Raw genomic sequence first — 15,941 nt, 5'->3', positions numbered from 1 at the left:
TCAAAACCACTTCAGAACTGAACTCGTCCCTGAAAAAATCGCTTTTTGAAATTTTCTTAAAAATATGAGAAATTGCTGCTAAAGTTCTAAGCCTTGTGAGGTCATAGAAAAATAAAAGGATGTTCAAAAAACGATGCAAACATAAAGTAGACATATGGGAGATGTTAATTGGTAACTGTTTTGTGTGGTATTACCATCTGTTTTACAAGCAGATGCATTAAAAATTGGAAAAATCATAATTTCTTCATATTTTCGCTAAATGTTGGTGTTTTTCACAAATAAGCAATGAATTTATCGACCAAATTTTTGCACTAAACTAAAGTACAATATGTCACGAGAAAACAATCTCAGAATCAATTGGATAGGTAAAAGCATTCCGGAGTTATTACCACATAAAGTGATACATGTCAGATTTGAAAAAATGGGTCTGGTCCTCAAGGCCAAAATGAGCTGGGTACTCAAGGGGTTAAGCAGTGATGATGTGATTTTGGATCCCCTGTCATCATGGACATAGTGCTTATATTTACATAAATGAAATGCCCTAGCAGCGATCCTGTATGAGGAGTGAAAGGTCCTCTTGAGTACTTTGCTAAGTATTATGTTTACTCAAGTTCTCAAGGGTAGATATCTGGTAAAGAATAGAATTAATATACTTCTCCCTCTACTTTTTTAATCTAGAACCTAGACTTATGAACATTCTACGAAAGACAGCCGTATGGGATTCCCATATGATGTTATCAGAGACATCTGGAGTGCTATTAAGGGAGAAAAAGTCCAATAGAGAGCGGCGTATACTTTGGGTGAGTTTAGAATCTTGAATCAAAGTTTTATTCAGATTCCACGTGAACACTCTCAGGGAATCAGGCCGGATTATGATAGAAACAAGCGCGTGTTCAGAGACCAATTTCACAGCTATATCCAAATCCACTACTGCAGGTCACATACGTTCACAGAGGAACAAGTGGTCCAGTCTGTGATACGTTTAATGTCTACCGGAAAAAAAAGTGTAATCTCTCATGTCCGCGTGTAAGCATCCACATAATCTCTAATGTGTAAAGAAAACAAAGACAATTTCATCTTCCGTAATAGTTTATAAGGGGGAGGACGGGCAATATTGGAAGTGTCCAATCTCCACCTATTATCAGTGAAAAGGGACACTTTGTCTTAAGGCCCTATTACACGGGCCAATGATCGGGCAAACAAGCTCTTTTATGCAGCATTAAAAATCATCATTATCGGCAGCACATCTTGGTGTGTTAACAGGGAGATGTGCTGCCGACATGATGAAAACATGGGGATTAGCGAGTAACAATCGCTCATGTCTATACATACGCAATCATTGCTCCGTGTGAAATGAGCACCGATCAACGAGCTGTCTCGTTGATCGGCGCTCGTTTACATGGCCCATGTCGGGCAGTGTAATAGGACCCTAAAGACTGCAATTAGCCAAGAAATCGGCTTAATATTAGGGACATATAAATTAACAAAAGTAAACTTTTGATTCACTATATTCCCTTTAAAAAGCAAATAACACTCCTCAGGGTCTTCTTGCATTTATAGTAATTTAACCCCTTGAGGGCACAGTCTGTTTTGGCCTTGTGGACTAGGCAAATTTTTTTCAAATCTGACATATGACACTTTATGTGGTTATAACTTTGGAATGGTTTTAGTAATTCAAGCGATTCTATTTTCTTGTGATACACTGTACTTTATATTAGTGGTAAAATTTGGTTGAAACATTCAGTATTTATTTGTAAAAAATACCAACATTCAGAGAAAATTTGCAAAAATGTGCGTTTTTCTAAATTTTAATGGATCTGCTTGTAAGACCGATAGTAATACCACACAAAATAGTTACTAGTTCACATTTTCCATATGTCTACTTTATGTTTGGATTGTTTTTTGAATGCCTTTTTATTTTTCCAGGATGTTACAAGGCTTAAAACTTTAGTAGAAATGATTCCTGTTAAGAAAATTTCCAAAACCAATTTTTTTAGGGACCAGTTCAGATCTGAAGTGGCTTTGGAGGGTCCTATATATTAGAAACCCCCATAAATCCCCCATTTAAAAAAATGGCAGCCCTCAAAGTATTCAAAACAGCATTTTGAAAGTTTCTTAACCCTTTAGGTGTTTCACAGGAATTAAAGCAATGTAGAGGTGAAATCTACAAATTAAATTTCTTTTGCAGAAATTCCATTTTAATCTATTTTTTTCTGTAACACAGAAGGATTTACCAGAGAAACGCAACTCAATATTTATTGCCCGGATTCTGCAGTTTTTAGAAATATCCCACATGTGGCTCTAGTGTGGTAATGGACTAAAGCACCAGCCTCAGAAGCAAAGGAGCAACTAGAGGATTTTGGGGGCTCCTTTTTATTAGAATATATTTTAGCCACAATGTCAGGTTTAGAGAGGTCTTGTGGTGCCGAAACAGTGGAAACCCTGCAAAAAGACACCATTGGGCAAACTAAACCCCTCGAAGAATTTATCAAATCGTTGTCTTTTTTTGCTGAATTTAGTGGAATTAGGCCATAATAATCAATTTTTTTTCCAATGAAACGTAGAAATCTAAAAATTTTACATGGCATAAAGGAGAATAAGCACCCCAACATTTGAAAAGCAATTTATCCAGGGAAATTCATGTAGTGAGGATTTTGACCCCACAGGTGTTTCATAGATTTTTTTCAGAAAAAGGTAGTGAAAAATAACATTTTACATTTTCAAAAAATATGTAGTTTTAGCTCCCAATTATTAATTTTTTTCACAAGGATTAAAAGGAGAAAACGCTACACAATTTGTTACTCAATTTATTCTGAGTATGGCAATATCCCTTATGTGACCCTAAACTGCTGTTTGGGCACATGGCGGGGCTCAAATTGGAAGGAGCGTCATTTGGATTTTGGAGCAATGATTTTGCTGGCTTGCTGTTCGGGTGCCATGTCGCATTTACAAAGCCTCTGAGTTACCAGAGTAGAGTGGAAAGCCCTTAACGCATTTATCATTTGCCTTGACATATGACAGGGTTTCGGAGTGAAAGAGTACCATGCACATTTGAAGCCTATTTTAATGATTTTTGCAGCATTGGCCCACAATTGCAGAGCTCTGAGGTCAAATAGTGAAAGAAAATTGACCCTAAACTTTTGAACGGTAGTGTATATATATATATATAAATATAGGCGTTTACGCCCCAAAAAATGCCTGAAAACACTGTGTGTGAATATAGCATTAGGGTATGTTTAGGGTATGTTCACGCGTTCAATCAAAAATGGCTGAAAATTACGGAGCTGTTTTCAAGGGAAAACAGCCTCTGATTTTCAGCAGTTTTTTAAGCAACTTGCGTTTTTTGCAGCGTTTTTTACGGCCGTTTTTGGAGATGTTTTTCTATTGAGTCAATGAAAAACAGCTCCAAAAACGACTCGAGAAGTGACATGCACTTCTTTTTACGAGGCGTTTCTTTACGCGGCCGTTTTTAAAAATGGCAACGTAAAAAACGCCCTGTGGGGATGGAACGCCATTTTTCCCATTGAAATGGGAAGATGTTTGGAGGCGTTCAGCCCCCGCATTTTTAGCTGTTTTTTGGGGTGTTTACGGCCCAAAAAACGGCTGAAAATAGGTTGTGTGAACATACCCTTATACTCCAGTCTGTACTGTAATTTTGCGTCTTTTATTTGTATTCAGCTTGTGTACTAAACTTTACAACTATAGTAGTCATGTATGTTAACATATAGTACATAGACTAGAGGAGACATTGTACTTACCTAAATCCATAAAAATCTTCCAGTATCATAAGATTAAGCATCCATCCAGACAGGTGGGACCCTCCATGTACATCACAACAGACCGTCTCCTCTATCCATTGACAGAATATGGGTTTGGAAATGTCCCAGGAAGAGCATGGGTAAAGAACTTGACTTTCTCATGCCTGTTCCCCCCTGTTACCTGATCACTATGGCTTGTATTATGCATTATTCTTATTAATATTTATTTTTATAGCCTCATAAACTTCGGTAGCGCTTTTCAGAGCATAATATTGAGAAAAGTTAGAAGAGGCCAAGGAACGGCGGAAGCAGCTCCAGACATATGTCGCAAGAGGTATGTTTTCAGTGAGTGTTTGAAGGATTGGAGAATGTCAGACGGAATGAGAGCGTTCTATAAGAGAGGGGAGGCACGAGAGAAGTCTTGTAACCAAGATTGTAAAAAGATGATTATGGTGATAGAGAGGGGGTTGTCATTGGCAGAGCAGAAGATGCATGTTAAGTGGCAGTTGTTAATTAGGCATGTAGGACGGGGCAGAATTGGATAGGGCTTTTTAGGTTAAAGTGAGGATTTTGAAATAAATTCTTTGTGCCATGGGCAGCCAGTGAAGGGACTGGCGGAGATGAGACTGAAGGAATAGGAACAGAGGTAGAGGAGTCATGTGGCAGAGTTAAAGGCTATGTACACCTTTGCACCAACATTTTTTATTAATAAATCAATGATTATAAGTGATTTCAAACAACTGTTACATTTATTTTAATAAAAAAAATTGTTACTTTTTAAGATACAGCTTATATCTATCCTATATACATAGAAGCTGTATCGTTCTATCAAAGCCGATTGCGTCAGGTCAGCAGGACTGACGGCTCGACTGAAAGCTGATCCACCTAATAACGATCACATCGCCGATCAAAAAGCCGTGGCAAGAATTTGCAGGCAGGTCAAAATCTGCCTCAAAATTCCTGTAGGAATTTTGGGGCAGATTTTTCTGCTTGCAAAAAAACCTCTGTGTGAACAGGGCCTTAAACGTTCTGTCACTACAATTTTGGATTCTTTCAACTTCTCTGCCTATAACTCTTAAACGGCAGCAACTGCCGATGTACAAATTATTAATTAAAGGAGATTTCAAGGTTTTAGCAAATAAATCTTAATAATAACATAACAAAATAGAATTGTAGGTTAAACTTAATGGACCTGTGTTTTTTTTCAACCTTATCAACAATCTAAAAAAAGAATCTGAAACTTTCTCTCTGTTCACATCTACGTCAGAGCATGCATCGTTATTTTGTATGGCAGAATGGTGGAAACCTGACGGAACCCTATTGTTGGGCACCGTTTTTTCCCTTCTTGCAGCGGATCAGACATTTGCGTTATTTTCGTTGTTCTGCTCTTATTTCTGCAATTTTCTAATAATCTTTGTGTTTTGATTCATCACCATTGTCAATATCTCTGTCAGCATTAAGTGGATGGAAACATTTGTGTTTTCATCCAGTGGTAGTCCTGCTCACACTTGAGTGGATATAAATTTTATCCAGTCCAGGCAATATGGAGCTAAACAGCGTGGACTAATGCATGATACCTATACTGATACATTGGAGCAACATATTGGATTTGTGCACCTGCATATAATGATGAAGAGCAGAGGCATCACTGAAAACCATAGGGTACTATTATAGCAAAGTCAGGAATGGCCCCACAACTTAAACCAAAGGATGGATAGTAGTGTCATATAACAGATCATCTGCACAATGTAGAACTCCCATGGTAGAGCTATACAGTAAAAAGTCACCACAGTTTCCTTTACCATCAAAAAGGAACAGCATGCCGGCACATTTTGGCCTCTAGAAGCTGATGTGCCTACTACATCTGTAGTTACACCCATGATGTTGTGGGTGATGTGTGTGTTTAGCGTACAGAGAATTACATACACTGGATACAACTGTATCCACGCCACAGCTGTGAGCAGGACTAGATTTATACAGGTTTTCGGCATCAGAATGTTTGCGAGAATATTTTCATCCACTGACAACAAACAGAGATTTTGAAGATGGCATGGAATTGAAGCACAGAGCACATTAGGATGTTGCATAACTTTTCAATACACAATGATAATGCTGACATCAGATATTGTGTGGAGCAGACAGGTTTCCTATGCCCTAGGCCTGAAAAGAATAAAGATACTAAAGACTTGGAAAGCTCAGTATTGCAAGCCAACACTTATCAGACCCATGAGGCATCATCATATAATCCTATGATAGAAACCTGACTCTGGACAATTAAAGAGTTAAGAAGAATTTGAAATAAAGTTATAAAAAGCCAATATACACAGTTTACTATGCAAACATAAAATTGTGAATTTATCGCAATTTAAGAAAAAATAAAATGATATTATTATCACTACTATCACTGTAGGCAACATAATTGCATAATATAACTAAATGATAAAATGAAGTTATAGCCATATAAGCAATTTAATGTAGCAGTTTACATTTCAGCTCATGGTGAAGTAACAGCACCCCTATTTACAGCCTCAAGGGACACTCACAATATAGATTTTAGGACCCTGTATTAATAGGACACATGGAGCTTAGCTAATTCTATAGCAAAAGTGGCAGAACAAATCTCAAAACAAATTAAGTAAAGGCCTAAACTACAGGGACGATGAGTTAGAACTTCATTATAGTCTATGACGGAACCACAATATCTACTACGGGCAGAGGCGTAGCTAGGTTCTCCAGCACCCGGGGCAAAGATTCAGTTTGGCGCCCCCGCACCAACCTCTTTACCGACTTCTCCTTCCCCCTCGCCATGTTTGTTTTCTCTACCAATCAATGACGTGTCATTACTTTTCCACATTTCTTTTTATGTAACTCACTCGAGCATAAAAACATTTGTACATTTTACAAGCAATATAGATCTATACACAACACCAGAACCAAGCTCAGTACATATATACAGAACCAACACAAATACAGCTCAATTTAGTGCAAACCCTGTATATAGTGCTCCACAGATAGCCCACCCCTGTATATAGCCCCCCTGTAGATATAGTACACCCCTGTATATAGTGCTCCATAGATAGCCCACCCCTGTATATAGTGCTACATAGATAGCCCACCCCTGTATATAGCCCCCCTGTGGATATAGCCCACCCCTGTATATAGTGCTCCACAGATAGACCACCCCTGTATATAGCCCCCCCTGTAGATAGAGCCCCCACGTAGATAAACCCCCTCTCATAAAGCCCCCCTGTAGATAAAGCCCCTCCTGTAGATAAAACCCCCCTGTAGATAAAGCCCTCCTGTAGATAAAGCCACACACTTCTTTATTACAATAAAATAACAAACTACGGTATTAAAACTCACCTTAATCCCGTTCCCACGCCGTCTGGCAGCAATGGAGACCTGCTCTCTTTTGCGCAGGTCTCCTGGGGTTGAACGAAGCGTCTATGAAAGGCTCTGATGGCAGAGCAGAGTGACTTTCCCTGTCAATCAGCGCCTTTCAATGACGCAAGCGGCGCAAAGTATCGCGCTGCTTCACTCGTAGAAAGGCGCTGAATGGCAGGGCACAGAACGTACCCGGCCATTCATTGCTTCTAATAGTACCTGTGTCCTATAGACAAGTGCAGGAGGGGGTGGCGCTGGCGCCCCCCTCTAATGTGTGCCCGGGGCACATGCCCCGCCTGCCCCCACTAGCTACGCCCCTGACCACGGGTACAGAAAGTAGATGCAGCTCTGTTCCAAAACCAATAGAAAAATACCTACCAGCCAAAGACTATAACTAGCTAGAAAATATAAATACTTAGAAAATACAACTCATCACATAATTTCGGTAGTTTAATCATCTGTATAGCGCCTAGAAATGTTTCCTCTTATTTTAGGTCCAAAAACAGTGTTGAGCTTATCCCATATACAGTAAATTATCTATCAAATGTATTATCTTTCCATTTTGGCAGCAGAGAATATTGTGGGAAGACATTAACTATTTTATAGTCAAAGCAGCAACCAATATGGAGGTTTAGTCTAAGCAGAGAACTGCTTTATTTTTATCAAATGTTGTTTTATCAAACTGATAGAAGTAAGGTAAGAAAGGCTGACTGTCCCTGTGGTCTTCTCCCCAGTATTGAATATGTGCCGCATCATACCTTCATCATGCCCAATCCTCCACAGGAGGTATGGCTTCATTATTCCTACACATCCCATCATTTATTACCAACCTGAAAGCCCAATTCCCTTCTACGATTCCTGTATCTTAGGACTAATGCACTTGGCAGTGCATGGACTGCACTACAGGACCAGAAAAAAACAATATAGGCACACCTTGTGCCATAGTCATATGGCATGTCATGATTTTTTTCTCATAGAATGCATATAATCTGCACAGTATTCTGCAGATATTGGCTAAAGCAGCACCTGTGCTCTGCCCGCCACCGCCACCGCCACGTAGTCTGTACATAACAATGGTAATAGAGCTCTCTGCTCCATATTAGCTGCGTTCTCCTGAATTTGGATCAGAAAGCAGAGAGGGTGACCTGAAAGGGAGCAGAGAGCTCTAAGTATTATCAGTATTAGGGTATGTTCACACGAGGTCATTACGTCCGTAATTGACGGACGTATTTCGGCCGCAAGTACCGGACCGAACACAATGCAGGGAGCCGGGCTCCTAGCATCATAGTTATGTACGACGCTAGGAATCCCTGCCTCGCTGCCGGACAACTGTCCCGTACTGAAAACATGATTACAGTACGGGACAGTTGTCCGGCAGCGAGGCAGGGACTCCTAGCGTCGTACATAACTATGATGCTAGGAGCCCGGCTCCCTGTACTGTGTTCGGTCCGGTACTTGCGGCCGAAATACGTCCGTCAATTACGGGCGTAATGACCTCGTGTGAACATACCCTTATGTGAAGAGTACATGCAGAGGTGGAAGTGATGTCACAGAAACTGGCATTGTTTATGCAATTTTTCTTGTACACCCCAGTAACATGCAGCCATTTCACGTTAAATACGCTCTCCCCAGCAGTTTAAAAAAAATCATGGTCTCTCGGCCCTCAGCTCATGGCCCAAGTTTTCTGAGACAGACTGGGTGCTAATGCTTCCTGATAACCATATATAAGACTCTAGCTAATAGGCTGTGCAGCCCCTGCAACACATAGCTAGACACGATACTCCCACCTGCGTAGAGGTGTCAATTAGTAGCAAATTTTATCATTAGTCAATGACTCTTATAAAGGGATGGATTTACCTATAGGCACAGAAGTCCTGTGTCTATAGGCAACCCAGGAGGATGGGCATCTGCTAAAGGGAAAATTTACATTTGAATGCAGTGAATAGTGTGTATTCACATAGTACAAAAATTATGTAGGCATGTGTATATAATACACATTATATATATATTATATATATATATATATATATATATATATATATATATATACACACACAGCTGTGTCCTTCCTTAACTTTTCTCATATCTCAACATATCCTAATAAGTGTGGTGTGAGATGACCAGCTTTGAAAAAAACATGGTTTCATGATACTCTGTCATGAGACGTCTATGATGTATGTGTCTGTGTGGCCACCCAGTGGTTGTGATGTGAGTTTCAGCCTGTCAAGGGTTTTGCTAGCATGTCGCGATATTGTATTGAATTGATTTCATGACAAATTGGAGTACTTGACCAAATTCAAGCAAAGGTAAGGCTGGATTCACACGAGCACATTACGTCCGTAATGGACGGAACTTATTTTGGCAGCAAGTCCCGGACCGAACACACTGCAGGGAGCCGGGCTCCTAGCATCATAGTTTTGTACGATGCTTTAAGATCCGGGACAGTTGTCCTGCAGCGAGGCAGGGACTCCTAGCATCCTACATAATTATGATGCCAGGAGCCCGGCTCCCTGCACCGTGTTCGGTCTGGGACCTGCGGCCGAAATACGTTCCGTCCATTACGGACAAAACATGCTCGTGTGAACCCAGCCTAAGGGTGCAAAGGATGCTAGATGTCCTGCTTTAATTTTTTAAGAGCAGACAAACATTAGCCATACATGATATAAGGTGTAGCCTACTTGATCCCTGGAGTTTAAGACATCAGACAATCTGTACCTAAAGGCTCTTATACCATGGCGTACATATTTAATACAAGAATAATGGGATCTAATATTCTGCTGCATAAGACACATTTTCTGCTAAGTGATACATATGTGCAACTAATAGACTTATCTACTGTAAATCAACATTTACTTACTATCATCGACTACATTCATTACAGAGCGATGAGCACTAGATGAGAAATAGTTCCAGTTCAGTTTCTTACACATTACACAGGTTCTGCCTCCTGTGTAATCCGGTCACAAAGCCTTGAGCAATCTTCTCAGTCAGTGCAGAGGATTAAGTCTACCATTAAGTGGTCAATGATGTGATAGCTTCCAAGCAATTTTCTGCTGCTATTAATCATAAGGGCCCTCATGAATTACTGAAATATTTTACGCACTTAAAGTGAACCACCAATACATACACAATCACATTGTAAATCTAAAAAAAAATTGCTTGCCCTGTTTCACAACCAGAAATGTAAATGTGATGGTAATAAAATAGCAGTTCATCCAAACATAGATCTAATCTAGTATTATTTTCTGTAGATATGATCATGCCTGCATGCCTTTTCTGCAGACATCTGATGTTTTATAGTCTGGAATCCATACGTATTATCAGATCGCTGTCAGAGAGCAGTTACAATAATAAAACGTTGTTATGAAACTGGAACGTAAGCGACTGTCTAATATATTCACTGAACATACCGTATATATGAATATATTCCGAGACATTGATCCAACGCATGCACACAGCGCCCTCTCAACATTGGCTGCATATAAAAACTGTTTGCCTCGGGTCGCTTGCTGCAGAGGTTTTGGGTGCCCTCATGGACTATTTTCTCTAAAATGAGGGGGGCTGCAATGGAGAAGCTTCATGATATGTCTGCTACCTGTATAAATTATTAAACCGAGAAAGAATACCTATAATTAAAGGTCATATAATCAATATAAATGTACTGCACATGGGAACCCACATTAGATATATAAACCGGAAAAAACTTCCCTTAGTTGTTAAGGGAAGTTTTTTCGGTTTATATACCTGTATAAATGAATTCTTTGTAGGCCAGATCTTGTATCTGTCAAAATGAAGTATATAGGTAGACAGAAGAGGGAAAGACCACAAAGACCCTCTGTGAAAGGAAAGTCCTTCCGTTGTCATGATCTGAAGGAAAGCAAGTCCAGAAAGTATTTTTCCCAATAAAAATTTCTACATAAAATATAGAATTTAGTTAACACTGTAACATTCTGGATTCTTGGAACTTTCTGTAAAAAGATTAAAAAAAATATGCTGGTCTATCAGATGGTGGATTATTTTATCTTTTATGCCAAAATACTTTTTTGCTACTTTACTGAACTTATTGAAAAATTTAATGCAGAAAGTTATATATAAACATTTTTCTTTAAATTGGTTTTCTGTTTTATCCAGAATATTAGTAACTTGTCGAATCCCTTAATATGAGGACTGGTGTGGTCTCTGTCCCTAAATCTCTACACTTCTCACTATAGAGCAGTGTTACTTAACCAGTGGCTCCCCCAAATTCTGGCAGCTGCGGGTACTATCGAGCTAGAACTTGGTACCAAGGTCCAGGACATATGACTGGCAGTTATGACTAGGGTAAGACTTCTATCACTTGGTCATATTTTTAACAGGCTTTTTCCTTTCAATATAGTGTTCTTAAACACTACGTGTCTTATTAGAAAGTTGCTTGGAAGTCTCCGCTATCCAGTGAGTTGGTCAATAAATGATCTTTCTTTTTGCAGGAATACAAGATTTCCTTTATCATTCTATCCTGTCCCATCTAAGAAGAAGGAAAGCATAAGCCAAATTTGCATTGCAAACATAGGGGCAGATTTACTAATGCGGTCTAATATTTCGAAAGCATAAACTTAGACCAGGCAGTCAGAAGGTGCACCAAGTATCACAGTGCTGTATGATCAATTTGGCGTATCCAGCTAGACACTTTTCTCTTACTTATACCACCTCTTTTTTTGCTCAGTTTAGGTGTGGTACAATTTTGGCACACATCTGCCAATTTTAACCCACACCTTTTCTAGACACTGTTGAAAAGTGCCTATTGAGGAAGAAACTAAGATCTATTCTTTTTGGCACAGTTGCTTCCTAAATAAGTCTAAAACTTGAAGCAGTGCTAAATGCCCAGAAATGCACCAAATTTTGGCGTATTTTACAAAATTTTAGATGCAAATACAGTAGTAAATCTGCCCCATAGTGTGACCCAGGGCTGGATATGTCTACAGGTATCAATTGGGCCCCTGTGCAGATGCATATATGGTTCTTTCGCCCCCCTGACCTCCTTGATGTCACCAATCTGTGTCTACAAGCTCCTATGATATAAATCCGGTACTGGTTTGGCTCAAAACCTGAACAATGCAGTTCAAAATGCAGGAAGCCACATTTGTAGTACTTTATTCTAATGGAGGTCTTTTAAAAAAAAATTATAATTTTATATATATATATATATATATATATATATATATATATATATATATATATGTATATATACATATATACACAGTGAAGGAAATAAGTATTTGATCCCTTGCTGATTTTGTAAGTTCGCCCACTGTCAAAGACATGAACAGTCTAGAATTTTTAGGCTAGGTTAATTTTACCAGTGAGAGATAGATTATATTAAAAAAAAAAAGAAAATCACATTGTCAAAATTATATATATTTATTTGCATTGTGCACAGAGAAATAAGTATTTGATCCCCTACCAACCATTAAGAGTTCAGCCTCCTCCAGACCAGTTACACGCTCCAAATCAACTTGGTGCCTGCATTAAAGACAGCTGTCTTACATGGTCACTTGTATAAAAGACTCCTGTCCACAGACTCAATTAATCAGTCTGACTCTAACCGCTACAACATGGGCAAGACCAAAGAGCTTTCTAAGGATTTCAGGGACAAGATCATAGACCTGCACAAGGCTGGAATGGGCTACAAAACCATAAGTAAGACGCTGGGTGAGAAGGAGACAACTGTTGGTGCAATAGTAAGAAAATGGAAGACATATAAAATGCCTCTCAATCGACATCGATCTGGGGCTCCATGCAAAATCTCACCTCGTGGGGTATCCTTGATCCTGAGGAAGGTGAGAGCTCAGCCGAAAACTACACGGGGGGAACTTGTTAATGATCTCAAGGCAGCTGGGACCACAGTCACCAAGAAAACCATTGGTAACACAATACGCCGTAATGGATTAAAATCCTGCAGTGCCGGCAAGGTCCCCCTGCTCAAGAAGGCACATGTACAGGCCCGTCTGAAGTTTGCAAATGAACATCTGGATGATTCTGAGAGTGATTGGGAGAAGGTGCTGTGGTCAGATGAGACTAAAATTGAGCTCTTTGGTATTAACTCAATTTGCCGTGTTTGGAGGAAGAGAAATGCTGCCTATGACCCAAAAAACACCGTCCCCACTGTCAAGCATGGAGGTGGAAACATTATGTTTTGGGGGTGTTTCTCTGCTACGGGCACAGGACTACTTCACCACATCAATGGGAGAATGGATGGAGCCATGTACCGTCAAATCCTGAGTGACAACCTCCTTCCCTCCACCAGGACATTAAAAATGGCTCGTGGCTGGGTCTTCCAGCATGACAATGACCCGAAACATACAGCCAAGGCAACAAAGGAGTGGTCAAAAAGAAGCACATTAAGGTCATGGAGTGGCCTAGCCAGTCTCCAGACCTTAATCCCATCGAAAACTTATGGAGGGAGCTGAAGATCTGAGTTGCCAAGCGACAGCCTCGAAATCTTAATGATTTACAGATGATCTGTAAAGAGGAGTGGGCCAAAATTCCATCTAACATGTGTACAAACCTCATCATCAACTACAAAAAAAACGTCTGACTGTTGTGCTTGCCAACAAGGGTTTTACCACCAAGTATTAAGTCTTGTTTGCCAAAGGGATCAAATACTTATTTTTCTGTGCACAATGCAAATAAATATATATAATTTTGACTATGTGATTTTCTTTTTTTTTTTTATATAATCTATCTCTCACTGGTAAAATTAACCTAGCCTAAAAATTCTAGACTGTTCATGTCTTTGACAGTGGGCAAACTTACAAAATCAGCAAGGGATCAAATACTTATTTCCTCCACTGTATATATATATACACACACTGAAGACATAGGAGGATCACGTTTAGCTTTTTATTCCACGGGTTCATTTATGGAATAAGGCTTGCAAAAACAAGAAAGAAAAAGATTTTCCGTTTAAATGTGCTTGCACTACATTTTTCTTTTATTTTCCGAACTCCGTTCCTTGCCATAAAGTAAGTTACTAACCACTACTTTAAAGCCTATTATTTAATATTTTCAATTAAAGCCATTTCAGATCTGGGAGGTAAAGGTACAATTCAACACACACGTTTCTGTATTTGACAGTTTTTCTACATTGTGGGACGCCTATAACATACAGACTGCAGAATATGTTTGGCACTTGAACAGGCTTTTTAGAAATTGCCGTTGATGTCTTCAGTCACCTCCAGCTGTGAACCATGGCAGCCTCGCAATCTGCACTGCGGTTGCAGACTATTTGGAATAATCTCAAGCAGTACTGTAAGTTTGATCATGACTCAGTAACACGTTCGATGCAGCGGGAAATCTTGTTGATTTGCAGTTAACCTTAGAATTGAAAGTTAAGACTATTGAGTGATATCATCTCTGTTTTGCCATGGGCTCCACTTGACAAGAAATTCAGATATGGTGCATAAATCTAATATGATGGAAACTTTTGCTTTCAAAATGCAGTAGAAAAGTTAAAATACATTAAACAGCATTCGGGGTTTATTAAAAATGCATATATGACAGGGGTTAAAATGAAGATTGGTTGGCTGCTATTCCTTACCGTTCTAATGGTTAATGCAGGTACCAGTGTTCTCCAAAGCAGCTGTACTCCTTTTACGTGAATCTTTCCAGATGATCATTATATTTGACACAAAGTCCATATGATTCCGCATCGATTGAATGAGTCTGCAATCTACACACAGCTTTCATATAGGCATTGTGTTCACAACATTCAGAAATATCTAAGAAAAGGAGAATTGATGCTTCACAGAGCATCACTAAAAGGACATATCTTCATGTATTTTAAGATTTCTCTTTAAAGAGAACCTTTCACCTGCTCATACATGTGCAGCGGAGTGCACCATGTAATAGGCAGGGCTGCACAAACACTCTCACGTAAAAAAAAATTCTAACTTCCTTTGTTATTTACATATCGGTACCGTTATATTTGGCGCACGACATGTAAATAAGCCCCTGAACTGTCAATGGGGCATTTCTAATTAAATGGCGAGGGGGCATTATACTCTTCGCTCTGACACTGTCCAATCAGCTACGGACAGTGTCCGGGGCGGCTTGCGCTGTGTTCCCTCCCGTGAGAACATACACAGACTGGTGGTTCTGCAGAAACCTGGATGTAGGTAGATCCTCTTCCGCCTCGTCTCTTCTTGTTCTCCTTGTTCCATGGCGGTGGGAGTATCGTCGGGAGCAGCCATGCATGCGTGAGGGCATGCGCACGCTGTCTGCAGAACCACCTGTGTGTGTCCCCGCAGGAGGGAACACAGCGCAAGCCGCCCTGACACTGTCTGTAGCGGATTGTACAGTGTCAGAGCAAAGAGTATAACGCCCCCATGCCATGACAGTTCAGGGGCTTATTTACATATCAGGCGCCAAATATAACGGCACCGATATGTAAATAACGGAGGAAGTTAGAAAAATAATTTTACGTGAGACAGTGTTTGTGCAGCCCTGCCTATTACATGGTGCACTCCGCTGCACATGTATGGTCAAGTGAAAGGTTCTCTTTAAAGGGAATGTGTCGCTAGAATTATTTATTTTTTTATTAGTTAAACAATTATTATTTGAGTAATTACACATTGTTTTAATTTTTTCACAAGTCCGGAAATATTATAAATTAGATTCTAATTTATAACATTTCCATGTGCTGGGCACTAGGGGGAGCAGTTCCCAAAATTGCAGCATGGTCAATGTGGCAAAGCAACCTCATTGCTTTATGCTGCAAATTTGGGGTAGACACACTCTCTCTAGTGTCCTCACACAATCCCC

This window comes from Rhinoderma darwinii, chromosome 11 (assembly GCF_050947455.1).
Source record: "Rhinoderma darwinii isolate aRhiDar2 chromosome 11, aRhiDar2.hap1, whole genome shotgun sequence".
In the NCBI taxonomy this organism is placed as follows: Eukaryota; Metazoa; Chordata; class Amphibia; order Anura; family Rhinodermatidae; genus Rhinoderma; species Rhinoderma darwinii.
Note: the sequence above shows the minus strand (reverse complement) of the source record.